This window comes from Phalacrocorax aristotelis, unplaced genomic scaffold (assembly GCF_949628215.1).
Source record: "Phalacrocorax aristotelis unplaced genomic scaffold, bGulAri2.1 scaffold_88, whole genome shotgun sequence".
NCBI classification, from domain to species: Eukaryota; Metazoa; Chordata; class Aves; order Suliformes; family Phalacrocoracidae; genus Phalacrocorax; species Phalacrocorax aristotelis.
In genome coordinates, this window is record NW_027441295.1 from 266063 (window position 1) to 272595 (window position 6533).

Genomic DNA, 6533 nt, shown 5'->3' on the forward strand with positions numbered 1-6533 from the left:
TGACCTCGTCATCGAAGGAACTCAGATTTGTCGTCGTTCCCCATTTGTCGCTCCAATTCATCCTCTCCCCCCAAATCCATACCCTGGCGGGCCTGCCTCAGGCCCTGGCAGGAGGGCTGGAGCAATGGCCTTGGGGGGCGACGGGGTGGTTTCCGTTTCTGCGAGGCCTGGAGGGTGCTGGGCCGTTCCTGCAACACCTTGCTGGCCGAGTTGGACAGCCACGCGGGCAGGGGCGGAGGCGGCGGGGGCGGAGGCAGGCAGGCCGGGCGGCTGTCCGGGCCAGTGGGGGCTGGTTCCCCCCTGGTGCCCCATGGCTGGCGGGCCGCTTTCCCAGGCACACGTGATGGCTGCTGGTATCGGGTCCAGCTCTCGGAGGGGCTGGGGGGGTCAGTCCAGCTGTCCGGGCGTGAGGGGCAGCTGCTGGTGTCGGGCCGGGCTCTCGAAGCTGCGGCGAGGCGCCTGCGGAGAGAGGAGGCTGCTGAGGCCCTGCCACGCCTGCGGTGCCCGGAGGGTGTGGGGCAGAGCTGCGCGCCCCACGGGGTCTGGGAACCCGGCTGCATGTGGGAGCTGTGGGCACGGAGAGCTCTGTGCAGAAAATGGGGCGCCCCGCACCCCTCGGGTGGGGCTCTGCTCCCAGAAGCTGAGAGCTGGGAAGGTTTGTCACCACAGCCTGAGCTGCTGGGACACCTTGGCCAAGGGCAAGCTCTGGGATTTACAGCATCACCTAGCAGGGTGATTTCTGCCGCTAGGCTCACTGGCGGGGAGATGTCACTATTGCAATTCTCTCTTTCTACGGCAACGTCATGCCTTGTTGTTACTTCCTGACCTTCCTCTGCCTATGTCGGTCACTGGCTCTGCTCTTGTCCAAGCAGGGTCCCTTTTAACCCACATTTGTCTCAGTAAGAAGGGGTTACAGAAAAGAATGCCCACGAATTGAGAGGCCAGTTAAAACTCAGCTCTCCAGAATACCCTGCCTCTAAATGAGTCTCAGCAAATAGCAGCCATCTCATGCAGAAGTTTGGCAAAAGACCTCCCAACGACTCACCGTCTTCTCTTCCTCCACAGGTGGATCAGACAACAAAAAAACATCCCAAGCAGTATGGACCCCAAGACCGCCACGGCACCTTCTATGCAGAACTTCTGGAAATCCTTAGGATCCGTGTCGCTTGAGCTTCTCTTGCCATCCACACCTGGAGGAACAGTTCTGCACGTTACTGTGTCCTGCGTGCTACTGGTAATCTCACAGGAGGCCTGACGTTGCCAGGAGATGTTTGTCCTCACTTTGTTAGCTTCTCTGAACCAGTGAACATCCTGGGGCTGCAACGTTTCCTTGGTTTCAGTAGAAACCAAGGAAAGTCCCAAAGCCCTTGCAAATCAATGCACTCTGGAGCATCTCTTTCTCCTCTCACCTCTGCCTACACTCCGGGATGGCCATAACCCAGTTTTCCCTGTGCCATGGGTTTGCTCCCCCTTCTTGGCTACCCTTCCCATTTGCACACAATTTCTTTGGCGCTCGCCCACCCTCGCTCTCCGAGGCTTGCTGGTGCCGCTGCACGGAGACTCTCTCTGACCCATTGGGACAAGCTGTCCCACGGAACAGAACTCATGAGGCCAATGGAGAGCACATGGGGGAGCGCAGCTCTTTGACCAACCGCCCCTTTGAGCAGCACGGACAAAACCCATCCCTGCATCGGGGAGCGCCACCCCCAGCTCTCCCTCCCCAGCCCAGTGCCCACACCCCGAGGGCATGGAGTCAGGCCCTCTCAGGAGACACCTGACCCTTGTTCTCCCCCTTTGCCTTTTCTCCAGCGTGGGCACGCTTGCACGCCTCCAGTTCTCAGGAGTTGTCTCCCACCTATGGCCCCTGCAAGACTGCTCAGTACCTGCACTCTTCTGAAAAAATTCATACGTCCTGGCGCGGTGGGCTTCCCCGGGGTTGGACAGCACTGCCAAGAAGGAGAGAAAGGTAAAGCCTCAGCATGGCTCAGGCCCACAGGATGCAGAAGGATGGTGCAGGATCCCTCTGCCCCAGCAGCGAATCCCTTTGGACCCCAGTTCACAGGAGGGATCCCCCTCTGTTGTGCCCAGGGCCTCTGGGGACTCACAGCAAGCTCGGGGTACTCAGGGAGGGACATTTGATTAAGAGTCGTCTTTCCCATCATCTACTGAACGTGGCTCAGGTGGCCTTGCTCCCAAAATTGCAGAGGTCTGAAAATCCTGTGAATGGGCTGCGGTGGGAGGTGAGCATTCCACCACATCCGCAGAGGGTTACCAGCATCTCTCTGGCCCGCTGATGGCAATAACCACCGCAGCCCCGAGACGACCGTCATCCTCAGAGAGCCGCTCCTGGCTTCTTTGAGAACACTAGCTCTGTACTAAGGGTTTGGCTGCCGACCCAATGTGCAGTAGCGGCACCAGGGGAGGAGCCTGCAGACGCCCAGCGCTTTTGATATGTGACCCTGGATGACTGGGGGGCAGCAAGTACTTGGCATGCCTGTTGATTGAATTGCTGCTGTTTTTTCATCAGAGACTGGCACCGCGTGACCGCCTCCTTCCTGAAGCGCCTCCTTCCCCACAGTCTCACGGTCCATCTCTTTAGAAAGAGGGTCACTTTAATGAGAAGCAACCGTTCCTCATCAGGAGCGTGGTGTTTTCAGGAGGCAAAATACGTTAATAACACTTAGAAACAAAGCCTGGGCATTTGGGGGTGCACCTCGTCTCTAGTCCGAACTATGTGTCATTCGCAGAGAAAAATTTAAGCACTAGGCACTTTCCAGTTTACCAGTAGACAGCAAAAGCTGACCTACTGAGAGCCTAGGAGATTGCATGGCATCTTCTTGTTTGCACTTAGTTCATTTTTGGCAGACTTCAAGATGATGGTAAATGACTTTGTTCAGAGAGGACAGGAAGATGCTGCACCCAGTTCCGCTGGGGAAAGAGCCCTTTGGAGAAGCACGTCCCATCATGCCAACTCCATCACACGGTAAGGGCAACAGACACAGACGGCGGGCTGAACCCCAAGCTCTTGCAACCATGTTCTGGGCACTTTCACAAGTGGCAGCAAAGAGCCCACGGTCCCCCAAAACAAGAGGAAAACCAGAGCCAAGTTTTCTAAAACACAGCTGGAAACAGACAGCTAAACCACCCAAGGCTGAAGTCACAGCCCCTCATTTTAGCTGCCTTCAAGTTAGCTGTCGGGCCTCAAGCTGGGTGTGCAGCTCTCACCTGCCCCTGACCGTGAGGTGTCACCGAGAGACCTCAGACATCAAGGAGGACAACGGAGCCGGCTGGAGCAGGCTCCCATCCTTGCCAGGCATTCCTGCAGCCCCGGCAGGGTCTGCCGGTCTCAGTGACCCCAAAGCGCCTGCGCATCCTCATGCACACCATGCATGGAGCTTTCGGGAGAAAGGATTCCTTGGAGCTCACACCAGCTCTGAACTCAAGCCCAGAGAGCCCGCGGGCTTTGCAGCAGCCACTGGGAGCAGCAGAGGCTCGGAGGGGCTGTCAAAGACACCTTCGCAGGGCAGAGTATCCCAGGGCACATCACCGAGCCCGAGCCGTGCCCTCTCTGCTCTTCTGCATGTCTGAGCATTGGCCAAGAAATTGTTGAGTAAAATTTCACATGAACAGCATCTTCAACCCTAAATGCACATTCCTTGAAGTGACATACCTGTGGGATCATCCTGAGGCTCCCAGAGAACATCTGCCTGAGGCGCCTGGAGACCATGGCCTGGAGGCACGGCTGTAATCAAGCACATTTCCATTAGCTGTTGTGATCGACTTCTTTCCCAGTGACCTGCAGTGACTGGAGGGGGGTCAGGTAATGACACGGGTGGAGATTTCCAAAGCCGCAGAGGGGCCTGAGTGGCCTGTTGGCTGGCACCTGGAAGCTCTCAAAATACTGTTTCCAGGCCGTGTGCCACACGCCTCAAGCACCGGATGGACATACGGCCCCTTGGGGATTTCTTACTGGGAGATCTCTACTGTGCACAAAAGAGGCCAACGTGGAAGCACTGGAGGGAAAACATGGTCATTTGCACATCTCGTGGAGAAGGGCCTGCTGGGCAGTGGGAGTGCCCCACCGCTGCCCCATCTGTTCCCCCGGGCTGAGGGCTGGGGCTGTGTGTCGGGGACCTGGGTTTGCCAAGGAGAGCACTGCAGGGCTAGAGCAGGAATGCTCCCGTCTTCCTGAGCGGACGTCTCCCCAGGACAGACATCCCCGAGGCTGAAAGCTGGACCCAGCTGGGGAGCGGCAGAGCCACGGCCCCGGGCGCAGCTGTCACCAGCCCGGCATAGAAGCGCTCCCGAAGGCTACTGCCTTGCTCTGCTGTGCAGCGCTGGCGCCGACGTGCAGGCTGCGGGAAGGCTGCAGCGGGACTGGGTGGCACAGGGCCAGCTCTAGGGATGCTTTCTCACCCCACGGCACTGCTCCCGGCCCCACCATTCACCTGGAAAATCCCCCTGCAGTGGCCGCGGCCCCCGGCGCCTCCCCGCAGCACAACTGCCTCCCACTTGCCCCTGGAGCCGGCCATGGCTCCCCTGGCTCAGCCCAGCCCTGCTGCTCTCCCAGCCTTGCCCCACCATGGTCCCGGCCCCGCTACCACCCCAATGTGCGCTGGGCGCTGCTCCACGCTGCCCAGGGCTGCATGCCAGCCCTCGCCTGCCCACCTACCTAATCCCCATGCTTGCCATGGAGCAGCCTGGGCGTCCCGGGCTTGCAGGGCCACCAATAGGAGGATAATAAGGAGGCACGTGGGGGCCATGGTCCCCCGTGCCTGCACCGTGCTGCTGCTGCTGCGGCTGCTGCTGCTACTGCTGCTGCTGCTGCTACTGCTGCTGCTGCTGGCACCGGCCAAGCTGTACCCGCGGCACAGCACAATATATCATGGCACGGCACAGCGGGGTCTGTGACCTCACAGTGCGCCCTCCCCACCCACCCAGCCACGCCCATGGGGTGCCACCCCGCCCCTAAGCACTGCTCCCCTGGAACACCCCACCCCACTTGTCACCTCGGGAGGGGGACTTTCACAGCCTGGCCAGTGCTGCCCCTCTGTCCACCCCTGTGATCTCTGCTGCAGAGTTTCTTTGCGTTTCCTTCCCCACTCTGTGATGGAGCAGCCAGATGCAGCAGACTTGTGAACACAAGGGATTTCTCCTTCCAGGTCCGCTAGAGCCCAATCAGGTGGACTCTCGCACCCAGGAGGCTCGTCCTATCCCAGCCTGATGGATGTGGCCGCTGCTGTTGCCATGTGTGTGTCCGAGAGACTTGCGCTGCTTTCCAAAGGGCCAGACACACCAACACACGCGCAGACTTACACAATTAATGTGACCGGCAAAAGAGATGGGCACAGTCGGAGCAATGCCTTTGCCAGCACCCATGTATACGCAACCACTGCTTAGATAAACACGAACACAGCCCGGTCCTTTTCTGCCTTTCCAGATGAGCAGGGCTGGATGTTTACTGGTGAAACATAAACACACCTTCACTCCCTAGATTCATAAGCGCAGCGTGTTCATAGATTCCTCCAATAACAGCGTGGAAATCAAGTCCCTGCAATATCCGTGGCTGGCTGTCAAGCTCCTCACCCAGTCATGGGTGCAAACCTTGGGCCTTTCTAGGTAGAATGTAGGACTTTGAAATATGGCACTCCTTGAAAACGTTGCTCGTTCAGTAGCGGGTTGACTTGTTCCTGGCTGGCAAACTGAAGAGCACCGTGAGGTCAGGCTGCCAAAAGCCGAGCTGGTGCTCTTGAGGAGAATGCCCATCGACTGTAAATAGGGAAATCTGGCATGCTTTCGAAAACCTGGTGCGCAACACAACACTGCTGTTTCAAAAGAGCATTAAAAGAGTATATTTAAAAGAGCATTAACAGCATCGTGAATATTTACACACAATCTCCAGGTGCAGACCGCCTTCCCTGGGGAGAAGGGACATGCTATTCACATAAACAGCCGATGTCTTTCCCTGTTTTCAACATCCCTGGGCAGCTGAGACATTGCCTGCGGACGTAGATGAGAGCCCCCAGCCCCTGGAGGGGCGGCTGGAGGATGGGCACGTCAAAGGACCCTGATGGGAGCCCTGCAGGGCCTCATCCCTTGGACCAACGGGCACCTTCCCTTGTCACACAGAGCGTCTCATGGGCTGGAAAAGGGACGCTCTGCAGAGTTGCTGGCAAGTCTCTGGAGAAGAGCTTCCCCCTCCGCCTCTCCCAAGGCCTCTCTCAGCTCCAGCGCCCTTCCCAAGGACAGCCGCAGCAGGTGGGTGCAGGCAGCACTGCAGGGAAGGACAGGCAGCGGCCACAAGAGTCGGCACTGCGGGAAAGGCGGCACCCCGGAGAGCCTGCCGGGGTCCCCAGTGTGTGCGAGACAGTGCCCAGGAGGGTGGTTTTAAATCTAGGCTACCCCCTGTCTAACCATCTATGTGAGAGTACAACCTGACCCGGTGTGACACATAACACCAGCGCTGTGAAGAGATGTGACGTTCAAATGAAAAATGGGACAGTTTGAACAGCTTTTAGTAGCCTGCAGGAAGC